General features: G+C 51.4%; 1 protein-coding gene across 1 annotated transcript in view; it reads right to left on the bottom strand.

The window, feature by feature from the left end:
* Positions 1-9,565, bottom strand: part of TPST2 (tyrosylprotein sulfotransferase 2) — a 54,555-nt gene extending 44,990 nt beyond the window's left edge. Inside the window, exon 1 of the mRNA XM_019977795.2 lies at positions 9,428-9,565. The gene's annotated coding sequence lies outside the window, so the exon portion shown is untranslated. The remainder of the gene's footprint in view (positions 1-9,427) is intronic.
* Positions 9,566-15,983: the final 6,418 nt, after the last annotated feature.

The raw sequence follows: 15,983 nt of genomic DNA on the forward strand, positions 1-15,983 counted from the left end.
AGCACTGAGTTAGCACCCACAGCAGACCCTGTCCAGGAAGCCATGAGAAGGTAGAGGGGAACTTGGAGAGGAAAACTTTTTCCTTCGCCAGGGTAAATCCAGGTTTTCTGACACAGCCAATTTTTAACATTCTCTCATCCCCAACATACACACACAGACAGAAAAAAATCTGTGTTGTGAGCTGTACCAAACCAACAACGCCAGTTTTGTGCCTGTGGTTCCCTTCCCCTAGAAAACCTTTCCTGCCCTCCTCAACTCAGCTAACTCCTATTGGTACAATTTGTACCCCCTCCTCCAGGAAGCCTTCCTTGACTGCCTCCCAAGCCCATGTCAGGTTCCTCCGGGTGCTTAGCAGCCTGAGTGGCCTCTCAGGCTCACTGCCTCCTCCACTGGAAGGCACAGGACTGGGCATTCCCCACGTCCCCTCGACATTAGTGGTCAGCAAGGCCCCCAACTCCCAGCACCAGCTGCATGGATTATTTGTTGACTCAACGGGAGAACAGACAAAGAAGTGAAGGTATCCGAGTGCCCTCGGATGGGTTGAAATCAAAACAAAACCTCTGTGCTCCCTGAAGACTTTCCAGGCAGAAGCTCTGATGTAACAAGAATGTACTCACCTGGCACCACTTGGCCTCACCCACTTCCTGGCCCCCTAGACTCTGCATCTGTGACCCAGCCAATCCGAGCCTCAGTCTGTCTCACCCATAAAATGGATACAATACCGAATTACCCCTAAAGAGCTAAGTACCCAGGAGGCCCTCAAATGTTAACAGCAATCCTTTTTATGATAGCCTTATATTCACCAAATCACAAAACACTATTACTTGAGTAATATGAGTAGATGGAGGTAGTCAGACTACCCATAAAGGGCCCAATAGTTGTTATTTTCAGGACTTCCCTGGTAGTCCAGTGGTTAAGACTTCACCTTTCAATGCAGGGGCTGTGAGTTCAATCCCTGGTCAGGGAGCTAAGACCCCTCCATGCTTCCTGCCAAGAAACCACAACATAAACAACAGAAGCAACATTGTAACAAATTCAATAGACTTCCTAAAAAAAGCACTAGTGATTTTTTTAAAAAACTATTTTCAGGTCTGGAGAAGGCGTTGGTGCCCCACTCCAGTACTCTTGCCTGGAAAATCCCATGGATGGAGGAGCCTGGTAGGCTGCAGTCCATGGGGTCGCTAAGAATCCCACACGACTGAACGACTTCACTTTCACTTTTCACTTTCACCCACTGGAGAAGGAAATGGCAACCCACTCCAGTGTTCTTGCCTGGAGAATCCCAGGGACGGGGGAGCCTGGTGGGCTGCCGTCTGTGGGGTCGCACAGAGTCGGACACGACTGAAGTGACTCGGCAGCAGCAGCAGCAGCATTTTCAGGTCTGTGGACTGTATGGTCTCTGTTAGAACTACTGGACCCTGCTGTGGTAGGTGGAAGAAGGGTGGCCCTGTTTCAATCAGTTCAGTTCAATTGCTCAGTCACGTCTGACTCTTTGCGACCCCATGAACTGCAGCACGCCAGGCCTCCCCGTCCATCACCGACTCCCGGAGTTTACTCAAACTCATGTCCATCGAGTCGGTGATGCCATCCAGCCATCTCATCCTTTGTTGTCCCCTTCTCCTCCGCCCTCAATCTTTCCCAACATCAGGGTCTTTTCAAATGAGTCAGCTCTTCGCATCAGGTGGCCAAAGTATTGGAGTTTCAGCTTCAGCATCAGTCCTTCCAATGAACACCCAGGACTGATCTCCTTCAGAATGGACTGGTTGGATTTCCTTGCAGTCCAAGGGACTCTCAAGAGTCTTCTCCAACACCACAGTTCAAAAGCATCAATTCTTTGGCACTCAGCTTTCTTTATAGTTCAACTCTCACATCCATACACGACCACTAGAAAAACCATAGCCTTGACTAGACAGACCTTTGTTGACAAAGTAACATCTCTGCTTTTTAATATGCTGTCTAGGTTTCAATAAAACTTTATTTCATGTTTCAATAAAACTTTATTCATAAAAGCAAGCTGTGGACCAGATTTGGCCCATGGGCTGTAGTTTCCTGACCTCTGATCTAGGTTGTCACTGCTTCAAGTGTGGTCTTTAGACAACAGCACTGGAGTCCCCTGAGAGCTGGGCCTGCCCCCAACCTGCTCAGTCAGCATCTGTGCCTTGGCGAGATCTCTAGGGGATTCGTGCAAGTGTTCAAGTTTGAGAGGTGTGGTGTGTGCTCAGTCACGTAGTCATGTCCAACTCTCTGTGACCCCATGGACTGTAGCCCGCCAGGCTCCTCTGCCCATGGGATTCTCCAGGCAAGAATACCAGAGTGGATTGTCATTCCCTTCTCCAGGGGGTCTTGCTGACCCAAGGATGGAACTGGCGTCTCTTGTGTCTCCTGCATTAGCAGGTAGATTCTTTATCACTGAGCCACCCTGGGAAGCCCCAGTTTCCCAGTTGGGCAGCTCAGGTCAGAGATGTCATTTTCTCTTTTTCTTTTTGCCGCCTCAACTGGAACATGTGCTCCGGAAAAAGTGGGACCTGGTGGCTTCCTGAATCTTGCACCCCAGCATCTGGCTGAGAACTTGCCACGTGTCCTTATTTATTTAGAAAGTTACTGAGGGCTCAGTGTGGCCCAGGACCAGGTGCAGCTGACTGTAGACATCGCCCCGTGGCTCTCTGTGCAGTGACAGGTGGATGGCTGACCTGCCACGGCGGCGACTGGACTTGGGGAGAGTGGGTTCGAATCCTGGTGCTGTCACCTCAGACCTGAGTGACTTCAGGGAAGTGACTGGAGTGTCAGTTTCTGCGAAATGAAGCTGTCAATAGAGAAGTGTCTTTCTGGCACCCTGTGAGGACAGGGAGAGGGTATGGGATGGTGCTCCAGCAGCTGTGAGGCGGCGCGGACGTGCTGGGGCAGACACAGTCGCCAGTCCTCACGGCAGAGGGGCCTCCATCAATCGTGTCCGACTCTTTGCCACCCCATGGTTTGTAGCCAGCCAGGTTCCTCTATCCATGGGACTTCCCAGGTAAGAATACTGGAATGACTTGCCATTTCCTCTTCCAGGGGATCTTCCCGACCCAGGAATCGAACTCACATCTCCGGCATTGGCAGCTGGATTCTTTACCACTGAGCCCCCTGGGAAGCCCTAGAGAGACCTTGCCTGGCCCCCACATAACCCTGTGGGCTAGTCAGGGACCTAGACCAGGTAAGGCCGGACCCTGGGGCCCAGAGAGGGACTGCGGGATGGGGACAAGGCCGTGTTAAAAGCCTTGAGGGGACTCTCCTGGTGGCTCAGTGGCTAAGACTGTACACTCCCCATGCAGACAGTTCAGGCTCGATCTCTGGTCAGGGAGCTAGATCGCACATGCCGCGACTAGAGATCCCACAAGCCTCAACTAAGACCTGGAGCAGCCACATTAAAAAAAAAAAAAAAGCCTTGAAGGTTTACAGTAGCAGAAGAGGTAAGAGGCTTCAGTCTCTGATGACCTAGAAAAGCAGCGCTGGAGGAACTCCTGGACAACACTGAAACCAGTGGTTTAAAATATATATTCGTATTTAAAGCAATGGATGTGCTCATTCAAATGACACCCAGGCAGACCCCTGGGGTCCTCAGAGCCCGGAAGGTGTGCACTCGGCCAGGGACCCTCAGTGCTGGGGCACGGCGGGAAGAAACCAAGAGAGCCCAGGCCACCAAAGGGGCAGCTTCAGGACACTCTAGTGTGGCCCAAGCTCCTGAGTTTCCCTAAGAAGGGAGGCTTTGGCATCATTCTCTAAAAATATTCGAATGTTTTCTCCTTGTAAAATAAAACATCGTGGGAGTATACAAGAGCCACCCTGTGGGGTGAAGCCGTTGACTGGCAGCTTGTTACAGCCCTGCCTACCCATTTCACAGGTGGGGAAACAGAGTCTCAGTGGGGGCAAGCACTCTGTCCAATGTCACACAGCACTCTGGAGGCAGAGCAGGGACTCAGCTGCCTCTGAGCTCTTGCCCAGCCTCCAGCTGTTTATGAGACTAGGGGGAGCAGAGGGACACCGAGGTGGGGAGGAGAAATCTAGACCTCACAAGCCAAAAGCCCTGCGTGTTCTGTCCATCCGGGAAGCAGTGTGGATAGAAGGGCAGAAAAAGGGATGAACATTAATAACATGCAGTAATTTTATGATAAATTTTATGATGAAATATCTAAGAATAATTCTATAATAATGTAATAAGAGCAACTGAGATTTTCTGTATGCTAGGCATGAAGACAGGGTATTGAGAGGCAGGTAAGATGGTAATTAACAGTGTAGACCCTGGGGGCTTCCCTGGTGGCTCAGTGGTAAAGAATCCTCCTGCCAATGCAGGAGACAGGAGTTCGATCCCAATCTGGGAAGATCCCATCTGCCTCGGAGCAATGAAGCCCCAGCGACATAGCAACAGAGCCTGTGGCTCTAGAGCCAGAAATCCTGTGCTCCACCTCGAGAACTCTGTGCACCGGGATGAAGAGAAGCCGCCACTCTCCGCAACTAGAGGAAAGCCGCGTAGCAATCAATACCCAGCACGTAAAAGGATAAAAGGAAAAGTGCGTAGACTCTGGATTCAAACCCTGTCTCTCCCCACTTCCCAGCTGGGTGACCTTGTGCAAATGACTTTGCCTCTCTGTGCCTCTGCATCAAAGTATCGGAGGAGGACGAGTGGGAGAATTAAGTGAATTCAAGCACAGAAAGTACCTAGAACACTGCCTGGCACTCAGTGAGCCCTGTTGACACTGTATTTATAATCACTGCCTCTGGACAGACGGGGAAGCTGGTCTCACAAAGCAACACGTTCAAGTGTCTCTGAAGAGCCCGTCTGACCCCAGGGGCCTGGCGTTTCCCCTGGTAGCAGGGTGGGCACTTTACCCCCAAGCCCTCCCGTTAACACCTGCAGGAAGTAGGTTCCAGCTGCGCCTGTATTCTGCGGATGAGAAAACTGAGGCACTGGGGAGTCAGCCAGGGAACACCTCGCCCTCCTGTGGAACTGGAAGGATTCAAACACAGGCCCGGGCCCTCAAAGATGCGATGGCCCAGCCCACTCTCTGGCCACAGCTGCCTGGGTCAAAAGTCTGGTCGATGTGGGAATTCACTTGGCGGCCCAGACATTCTCCTTGGGGCTGTGGAAGCCCGGGGTGGAGGAGACCCAAGCAGGGGGCGTGGGAAGCAGCAGGCACCCGGGAACCTGCCCTGGAACCAGACAGAACAGATGTGTCTGCAGAGAGCGAGGAGCTTTGCAGGCAGTTGGGACAGGTGGCAAATAGGGAGGCCTGGAGCCTGCTACCCAGACAGGTTTCCACTCCGCCGCCTGGCAGATCAAAGCCACAACGGCCACACCCGGGCTTTCGGGTCAGTATCAGCTGCTTTTGAGCTGTTACTCTTGCTACAAATTGACCCACGAAGTCATGCGGATAACGCACCTGAGCGCTTTACAGATCCCAAGGTGCTACTGCATTCAGTCCACGCCCATTCCCCAGCGGGATACACTGAGGCCCAGCAAGGGGCAACCCCTTGCCTAGCCACCAGCCCAGTGTCCATTTCCCCAGGCTGCCTTCTCCATGCACAGAATTCAGGATTTTAAAAGGCCGAGGGAGGGAAAGAATGCACGAGTGAACAAAAGCAGGAGGGACTGGACATGGCCACCAGGAGGCCGGGTCTCCACAGCCCTCCCAAAGAGCAGCTGCCTGGGTGGGACGAGGTCGGTGGCTGGGACCCCGGGATACACAGCCCAACGCCAGCTGAGGTTCCTGAACCAGCGGACTACAGGCTGAACCTCAGGAAGAACTGGTGACCTTCAAGCCCCCTTGTGGTCTCACAACACCAGGGCCCTCTGACCTGGGCTCTTCCTGGGCAGCCCTGTCTTATCCAAAGACAAAGAGTGTGAGGGACGCGCTGCGCGTCCCAGGTGTGGGAACAATGATCGAAAAGAGGGACACGGGTGGCCGTCACTCAGGACTGCTGGCCTCAGGCCCGGGGGGCGTCTCTGGAAATAAGCAGTGGCCCACTTAGGGTATATCTAACTTCCCCAATGGCTCAGGCGGTCAAGAATCTGCCTGCAGTACAGGAAACTCCGGATTCGCAAGTTCGATACCTGATTCAGAAGATCCCCTGGAGGAGGAAATGGCAACCCACTCCAGTATTCTTGCCTGGAAAATCCCAGGGACAGAAGAGCCTGGCGGGCTACAGTCCATGGGGTTGCAAAGAGTCGGACGAGACTAAGCATGAATGCAAGATAAGGGAACCTCGTGGCCACCAGAGGACGTCACGGGGGTATGGGGTGGAGCACAGGCAGGGCCAGACTGCACTTCTGAGCCCCAGGACTGTAGTCTAGGAAACCCTCCAGAGGTGTCCCTGGCTTCCACGTGGAGCCTCAGCCGTCAAGGCACTCCTCCTGGCCTAGGGTGGGGGGGTCTGAGCCATCCCCCTTTCCTTTCAGCCCACACAGAGGCCCCTGAAGGCACCACCGGATCGTGTGCCGGGTCCTGGGGTGGGCACTGCAAGCCCCGGGATTCCTTTCCTCACGGCCTCCCCTGGTCCCACTCAGGATCTGGCAGGAGGAGCCTCAGCAAATATTTCTGGCTGTTACAGGAGGTCACGGTGCACATGGACTCACCTAACTGCCCCAGTCTTGATCTGTTTCCCTTCCTCAGAGTACCTGGAGTTCCCAGTTACTCTGCTAAGGAAGAGCTTAATTTCCTGTGCTTCAGTTTCACCTGTGTAAATTTCATGTGCATTAATTTCACATGTGTTAACTTCTAACTAGCAGGGGTCAAAGCCAGTGATTTGGAAGATTTCAGCTGCTGAAAACTAAATTTGTTCAAGAGCATTAGAACCCTCATCTGCTGCTGATAGGATTGTAAAACAGCGAAGCTGCTTTGGAAAACGGTTTGGTGGGACCTCAAAAGGTGGAACGAACAATTACCATATGACCCCACAATTCCACTCCTAGGGCTGTACCCCAGAGAATTGAAAACATAGCCACACAAAGACTCGTACAGGAATGTTCACAGCAGTACTATTCATAATAGTCCCCAAATGGCAACAACCCAAATGCCCATCAGCTGATAAACAGATAAACATGATTTATTCAATGCAATGGAATATTACTCAGTCCAAAAAAAAAAAAAGTAATGAGCTACTAAAATAGGGACTTCCTTGGTGGTCCAGTGGCTAAGACTCCATGGTCCCACTGCAGAAGTCTTGGGTTCAATCCCTGATCAGGGAACTAGATCCCACATGTTACAACTAAAGATCCTGCTGAAATGAAGACTGAAGATCCCACATGCCTCAACTAAGATCCGGCGCAGCCAAGTAAATATATTTTTTAATACTAAAATTAAAAAGTAATAAAGTACCGCATACTAGCACGTGGATGAAACTTGTAAACATTCTAAGTGAAAAGCACCAATCATAAAAGGCCATCGTGCATGATTCCTTTTAGAGGAAATGTCCAGAATAGGCAAATCCATAGAGATGAAAAGTAGATTAGTGGTTGCCAGGGGCTGGGGGAAGGAGGGATTGGCAGTGACTGCTGATAGGCCCAGGGTTTCTTTATGGGCAGTGAAAATGTTCTAGAATTAGACACTGGCGACGGCTGCACAACTCTGTGACTATCTCAAAAACCACTAAATTGAATACTTTAAATGGGTGAATTGTACGGTATGTGAGTTATATCTCAATAAGGCTATGATTTTAAAAAATTACATGAGATTTAAAAAAATAAGGTGATATAAACACATATATTAAGTAAATAATAGTACAATTGGGAGTCAGTGGGTTAAAATGGTTCACAAGTGACATGATAAACCTTATTTCACAGTCATGGAAACTGAGGCTGAGTGCAGGGGAATGACTCGCCCAGACCACATCACTACTAAACCAGAGTGAGTCACACCAAGATTTGTCCAAACCCAGAAGCCTGGCCTAACCATCAAGCCACCCAGCTAAATGAAAGCATGTGACATGGAGTAGAGGGAAAAGTGTCCACAGCCCAGAACGGGAGACAGACCTGCAAAAAAAGGTTAACAAGCAAGGGCCTGTTAACTCTGTGGGATACCAAACAGGAAGGCCCAGCGATGCCAAAAGACGCTGATGCTGGGAGGGATTGAGGCCAGGAGGAGAAGGGGACGACAGAGGATGAGATGGCTGGATGGCATCACCGACTCAATGGACATGGGTTTGGGTAAACTCCGGAAGTTGGTGATGGACAGGGAGGCCTGGCATGCTGCGGTTCATGGGGTCGCAAAGAGTCAGACACGACTGAGTTACTGAACTGAACTGAACTGAACGATGCCTGTGGAGTGCCCGGGAAGGCTTCCAGGAGGAGATGCTGCTCACGGAGGTTTCTGAAGGATGAGTAGGAGTTTACCAGCTCCCCACACCCGCACCTCCCTTCCAACATCCCTACAAGACACACGGAATCAGGGGGCCTCAGGCTGAGTTTCACCTCTGCCACATCCTAGCTGTGGGATGTAAGGCCGTGGGCACAAGACCTCTCTGAGACTCAGTTTCCCCATCTGTAAAAGGGGAAGAAGGCAAAGTGATCAGCCCTTCTAACTACTGCACTCAATTGGATGGTTCCCACCCTTCCTCACGAGGGGGCGGGCCTCTGAAGTGGGAAAGCTAGACCTCGACCTCTGTCCCACAAAAGAATAACAACAGACTCTGCCAGGTCCGGCGCGCCCAACCTTAGTGACCATGCCCCCTTTCCCTGGCCGCCACTCCCAGTCCTAGCTTTACGAGGCATCTCCCATTCAGCTCACTCCTCCGAGAGCCGGAGGTTTCTGGGCAGTGGGATCCTCTGGTCAAATTCCAACCCCCTCCTAGCAGGTGACCCCCAGGTTCACCAGGGCTGACCCCTTATTTCATGCTCTCGGAGCCCCCCACTCCCCGCTCCAGACAACTATTTCCTTCCCCTAATCCCTCCACTTGAGACACGCCTCTCAACTCCACAGAGGCTGCAAGTTAACTTCCACGCGCCCCCGCCCCGCGCGTCTCGGCGCCCGCGTGGTGGTCCCCGCGCGCGCCGGGGAGGGGTCGGTGGCTCCGACAGCGGAGACACGCTGCTTCCCGCCCGACCTCCCGGCAATACACACACACACACACACACACACACACACACACACACACACACACACAGACGCTGAGCACCTCCCGGCTTCACCGCGGGATCCGGGTCACGGGGACCGGGTCTCCGCCGCATCCCGCGGAGAGCGCACGGAGCGCAGGGAGCGGGTACGGATCCGCGAGACGCCCGCCAGCGCCGCCTTCCTCCCAGCACCCAGCCCCGGAGCCCGGAGCAGCCGGGCCGGGCCAGGGAAAAAGCCGCGAGGGCCGAGGGCTCCCCGGTGCTCGAGGCCGACCCGCAGGCGGCCTCCCGCTGGCGGCTGCAGCCCAGGCCCCCCCACCGCGCCGCCCCGGGGCCACCTACCGTGAGAGGCTAGCCGCGGCAGCCCCGCGCGCCCAGCGACTCCCAGCTCGCCAGCCGCCCCGGCCGGGGGAGGCGTGGCCGCGGCGCCGTGACGTCGCCAGGGGGCGTGCCTGGAACGTGGTCCCTCCCCCTTTCAGGCCCGCCCACGGCCACTCCCCATCTCCCTTGTCCCGCCTCCAGACCGCGCGGTGGGGCGGGGCGTCCCAGGGAGACGGCCCAGAGCAACCCTGGACCGCATGCTGGTTTACCCCCAGGCCTAGGCAGCTTACCACTTTTCCTCCCGTCGGCAGTTCTGTTTAAGAGAATTTCCCTCTGTCTGTATGCCGGGGAGTGGAATGATCGCCAGGAATTGGTGTGAGAGAAGAAAACCAGACCCTGGGCAGAGTGTTTTAAATGCTGTTTGCATAAAACAAAAGAGACGAGAGGGAAGGGCTGCTCTACAGTTCGTATACATCAGGGGTTCTCAAAGAGGGTGCGATTTCGCTCTCTTGCGGGCCGCCCCACTCCCAGGAAGACATTTAGAAAAGTCTGAAGACATTTTAGATTGTCACCGCTGCGGAAGGAGGGGGGACGCTGAAGGTGGGAGTATGTTTCTACTGGAATCTAGTGGGTGGAGGCCTGGGATGCTGCTAAATAGCCTACATGGAGGCGAGGAGGGCTGACCTCCTTCCCCCAAAACCAAGTGCCGTCCAGCCTAAAATGTCAGTAGTGTGAGGTGGAGAATCCCTGACAGACAAGACGAAAACTCTGGGCTGGTAGGTCTCGTCTCAGTCTAACTTCTCTGAGCCTCTGTTTCTCCATCTGTAAAACAGCAGATAATAGACCGATCTGTGCGTTACATCCATGTGGGTTGAATACCTGAAGGAAGGGGAGGAAGGGGAACAGGCTTACTTTTTACTGTGAGCCTTTGTTTTTTTTTTTTTCCGTTTGAACTGCAAGCCTGGCAGGCTTACAATCCATGGGGTTGCAAAGAGTGGGACACTACTGAGCGACTTCACTTTCACTTTCTTTCATATATTACCTATTTAAAATAATTTCTATAATAGTTACCACCATAACTGCACACACACACACACACGCACACGCATGCATATACATTGCTGTTGTTTGTATGTGTGCTCAGTTGTGTCCCACTTTTTGCGACCCCATGGACTGTAACCTGCCAGGCTCCTCTGTCCGTGGGATTTCCCAGGCAAGAATAATGGAGCGGGTTGCCACTTCCTTCTCCAGAGGATCTTCCTGACCCAGGGATCGAACCCAGGTCTCTTATGTCTAATGCATTGGCAGGTGGGTTCTTTACCCACTAGCCCCACGAGGGAAGCTCATATACATATACAATTAGCTTTCTATAAGTAATATAATTAGATACTATTTAGGCATGGCTCTAAGCACTCTCTGTACATTTAAACCTTTAATAACCTTGTCAGAGGTCCATTATCATCCCCATCTTACAGATAAGAAAAAAATGACATAAATATATTAAGTAATCTGTCCATGTCCAGCCAAGTGTTTATTTGTAGCTCGTTCATTAATTCATTCATATGTCCAATAAGTAGTGCCTGCCACGTAGGAACTGCCTGCTGGAACTGGCGAAATGAAATCCCCTGCTTCCATGGAACCAGCTGTTACTGAATAATGTTATATGGTGTTTATCGTGCACATACCACAGGCTTGGTGTGACTCACTGCATGGTGACCCTGCTGGGTGCTTTATAATGTCCCTTTCTGGGTAGAGAAATGGAGATCAAAGGAAGAGAGGTCTGACTGTAGCGACATGCTTTTCCTGAGCACCCTGTGACCCTGTGCTGGGCATGAGAGTCAGCCAGTAACACAAGAGCAAGGGTCCTGCATCCAGGTGGGGGAATCTGAACCCTCCAACAAGCATTTTGTGCGTGCGTGCCTGCTCAGTTGCTCAGACTTGTCCGACTCTTTGCGACCCCGTGGACTGTAGCCCTCCAGGCTCCTCTGTCCATGGGATTTTCCAGGCAAGAATACTGGTGTGGATTGCCATTTCCTCCTCCAGGGATCTTCCCGACCCCAGGATAGAACCTACTTCTCCTGTGTCTGCTGCAGCTCCCAGCAAGCATTAGGGGACTGGAAAGAGGGCGATCAACCTGGTCCAAGGAGGGAGGGCTGGGGTGTTTACACTGAAGCCTGAAGCATGGCTCAGGGATCATAGGAGATTGTGTCAGTTGCAAGGACCCACAGGTATAAACATTCAGCAGGAAGGATTGTTGTCATGAAGTGCAGAGTGGACAAGATGTGGGGTGGGTAAGAGGAGGTCAGGGAGGTCTGCAGGGGTGGATGCTTCAGGGCTTTGTGGGCTAGAAGAAGGAGTCTGGTAGAGCTGGAAAGATATGGGAGGCGGGAAACAGAGGAAGAAGGGGCCGGCTTTGCTTTCCGCAAAGATCCTCTGGCTGTTGTGCAGAAGAGGACAGGCAGGGAGACTGTTTTGGAGGCTGTTGAGATACTCTGGGGGAAGCTGGTCAACCCAGCGTGGCTGGGGGCATGGAGGGCGTGTTTGGGTTCTAGAAATATCTGGAAGATAAAACTGGTAGATCTCAGTGGTGGCGCTAAAGAAGGGGACCAGAATGATCGCCTGGTTTCTAGGATGGACCTCTTCTCTCAGCCCCCCGACTCAGAAAACCCCTTCAGGTCTCAAGCCGACTGTCTCCTCCTTGAGGAAGCCTAACCCTACCCCCAACCCCCACCCCTGGCAAATGTCCTGATGAGATGGACACTGGACAAGGCAGCCTGGGAAACTGTTGTCACTGTGAAAGTGTAGCCAAAAGAGTTTATTCCTGTTTGCTCCTCTAGCCTGTGAACAACTGGGCCAGGGGCATTTTCTGTCTTCCCCAACCTGTCTCCCCAGCATCTAGACAAAACTGGGCACACAGGAGCCCCTCTGTCGATGGGCCTCGAAACCAGGACGAATAAATGTGGCACGAAGCATGTGGATTCTAAACCCCTTTCCTGAGATGCCTGCTATGCTCTAAGCACCTTATAAAGAGGACATTCAAGCTAGTGATTTACTCCCTCCAACAACCTCTAAGGTTTTATTATCATTACTCCCACTTTACAGATGAGGAAACAGAAGTTCTATCAGGTAACTGGGCTTGATCAAGGACAACAGCTAGTACATGTCAGAGCTGAGATGCAAACTCAGGAGGGTGGTGGGTGGTGGGTGGTGGGAGCAGGGAGGCTGAAGGGGCAGTGGGAGGTGACCCAGCAGCGGGCAGGAGGTTAGGACAGAGGGGCAGGTTCACTTGTCTTGCTGGAAGGATGTGGGGTTACCCTAACTATCTGGGTACCCAGGCTTCACAGAGGCCTTTGATCTTGGGTATCGGATCCAGGTGACTGGCTGTCATGGCAACGTGGCCCTAAAAAGATGCTCATCTCTCTAGGAGCTGCGCAGGGCACTCTAGCAACATGCTCTTTCCCCAAAACTCAGTTGCACCATCTGGCCCTGGCACAAGAGAGACGATGCCTCAGGTGGAGCTCCCACCCACGTCCCGCACCCTGCACACATACATCACGACTTTGTACCGACGTCCCGGTGCTCAAAATGCTGTGGCCTGCCTCGGTCACTGTGGATGGGAGATGCTATTGCATAGCCGAGGTGCCTGGTCTTCCCAAAGGTGTGAGATTCAAAGATTCATGAGCTGGGATCTAGCGTGGAAATGTAGCGACGTCCCAGCTTGCCCAAGCGTTGCATCCTGAAGCCGGCGTTTACAGCAAAACTCACGCAGAATCCAAACCAGCACTGAGAAGCCCCCGAGAAGACTGTGGGCACTGTGGCCACGTGGCCATGTCCAGCTCCACTGGTGTCCCCCAGCGTCGTGCCCGTGAACCGAACAGAAGCTGTTGAGCACCTGATTAAGTAGAAACTGAAAGTTTCTGTTTCGAGGCAAAAATGTGACATCTGTAAGCTCTGAAATCCTGTTCCACGTGGTGAGATGTTCACATTTCAAGAGACACGTAGGAACTAGGACCCAAGGGAGGAACAATAATAGCTTTATAACTCTCGTGTGACCCTCACTCCTGGCCTTTTCAGATGTTCTTTTCTTTTCCTTGTTTCATTTTATCTTGTTACTTATTTTTGCTTGTACTTTTTATTGGTTCTCTGTTTTCTATTACCACATTTTTACTCATAAATTCAGTAGCAAAAGTTAAACGTCTTGATAAAAACAAATTAAATATAAAATAGTTTGTTATTTTCTTCCAAGTTTTTTCAGCTGTTTTTGCCAAGTGTATATATTATGCATCAGCGATGCTAATGTGCACATTTTTTTTAATATAACACCTGTGAGAAAAGAAAAACATCAACAGCTTTGAGTGGAAAGCAATCTGGAAGGTTTAGACTATAAACGCAAAGAAATTTAAGGACTCACTTCACTGATGGATTTCCGGCGTGTTTTCTTTTTATGGGATTCACAAAATTGACATGCTGAAAAAGTTTTTCCTAAATATTAATAAATTTAAATATAACATATTTATATATAAATATAAAAAGGTTAAAGTAGTTCTCTCAATAAGTATGAAATAACAGTTCTAAGTGATTAGAAAGTAACTGTTATATTCAAATGGGTAGTATTTCTCTTTGCCTTTCTTGGATCATAAGATCATGTGGCATCTTGCCTTTGATGAGGTCTAAGCACTGAAGAAATATGAAAAGTTGGGTCTGCGTGGCTCATACAATCCCACTGCAGCAGAGTTTCAGAGCTGTACTCACACACCTTAGGAACTGAGGATGGCCATCTATGTAGCTTGATACTGGCCTTCGAGGACCGTGGACACTTAGAGACGCATTGCAGAATCATTGAGAATCACGGAACTCTGGAAACAGAGTCCCAGCATCAGAATCTTGAGGCTGGATGGACTTGTTTATGCTGCCATTTTACAGATGGCAAGAATGACTCCTGGGTACAGAAGCCATTTGCCCAACATTTGGTAGCTCCTAGCAGGAGAAGGCAATGGCACCCCACTCCAGTACTCTTGCCTGGAAAATCCCGTGGATGGAGAAGCCTGGTAGGCTGCAGTCCATGGGGTCGCGAAAAGTCGGACACGACTGAGCGACTTCCTTTTCACTTTTCACTTTCATGCATTGGAGAAGGCTATGGCAACCCACTCCAGTGTTCTTGCCTGGAGAATCCCAGAGACGGGGGAGCCTGGTGGGCTTCTGTCTGTGGGGTCGCACAGAGTCGGACACTACTGAAGCGACTTAGCAGCAGCAGCAATAGAGCAGGACTAACACCATATCTCCTGATTCCTACCCAGGGCTCCTACCTTCTGGTCTGAGACAAGACACCCTGACTTCAAAGGCAAGAGGCTGGTCAGATTGGAGGGTGGGAGAACTAGGGTGGGAGGAAGAAGGAAAATGCATGTCCCAGAGGGGAAGATCTTCAGCTCTGAAGCTCAGCAAAACCACAGAGTGGGGTGTCATGAGGCCCACTTTTCTTTCCGGCTTCCTCTTCTGCCGCACTCTGCATTCCCTTCTCACCCCCGACCTCCACCCACTCAACCACCAAGCTCCTCCTCCCACTTTAATAAGCGTCACATGGACCCACCACACGCTCTCTCCACCTCTGTGCCTTTGCCCATGATGCTCCACGGCTGCCGAGTACAGCTGTACAGGTTGGGCACTGCATAAGGGTACCGTACTGACATCATAGACATCACAGATTTATACCAATACTTTCTGGCAGATGGCAGACAAATGTCTTCTTTTGTTTGTTTTATTTGGCTGCATTGGGTCTTAATTGCAGCACGCGGGATCTTTTCATTAGGACACACGGGCTCCCTAGTGGTGGTGCACGGTTTAGTTGTTCTGTGGCGTGTGGGATCGTAGTTCCCCAACCAGGGATCAAACCCACGTCCCCTGCATTGCAAGGCGGATTCTTAACCAGTGGACCACAGTGGAAGTCCGGGCAGTCAAATGTCTTGAGGAAGAAGTATCTTTTCATCATTTGCACAAAGGTGCGATGTAGGGTAGCAGGGACCCTGCTGTTTGCTTTGCCTGGAATGCCGTCTCCCTCGTTCACCACCAAGTAAGCTCCCACTCCATCCTTCAAGGCCCCCTTCAAATACCCTCTCCTCCAGGAAGATATCTGTGGCAACATCTCCCCCAGGCCTCCTGCAGAGATTAATGATTCATAACTGGTCAAAGCTGCTTGATATGGGAGTCATGCTGCCTGGTGTGGATTTCCAGCACAGGGCATGCGCCATTTGTAGCGGGAGAGATGATGCTAGGTGGAACTTGGAGCCAGGACTAAATCAGATACAAGGAAATAACCCTCTTTTGACTCTTCTTTGATTAAATCAGGGAGAAACAGCTCAGTTTGGGCAAGCACTTCTTTCAGACCTCCCTCCGACACTTGCTCATCGCCCATTTCATCAAAGAGTGAGCAGGCTGCAGGCCAAAGCTTAAGCAAGCAGTGGTATCTGCTGATAATTCAGTGCTTGGCCTTCTGTAAATTATATTTATTTAAATGACTGCTTCCTATCTATGGCATAGGAGGCCAGTTTTCCATATCCTGTAGTGTTATCAAGTTTTACTT

Source organism: Bos indicus, chromosome 17 (assembly GCF_029378745.1).
Source record: "Bos indicus isolate NIAB-ARS_2022 breed Sahiwal x Tharparkar chromosome 17, NIAB-ARS_B.indTharparkar_mat_pri_1.0, whole genome shotgun sequence".
Taxonomy (NCBI): domain Eukaryota; kingdom Metazoa; phylum Chordata; class Mammalia; order Artiodactyla; family Bovidae; genus Bos; species Bos indicus.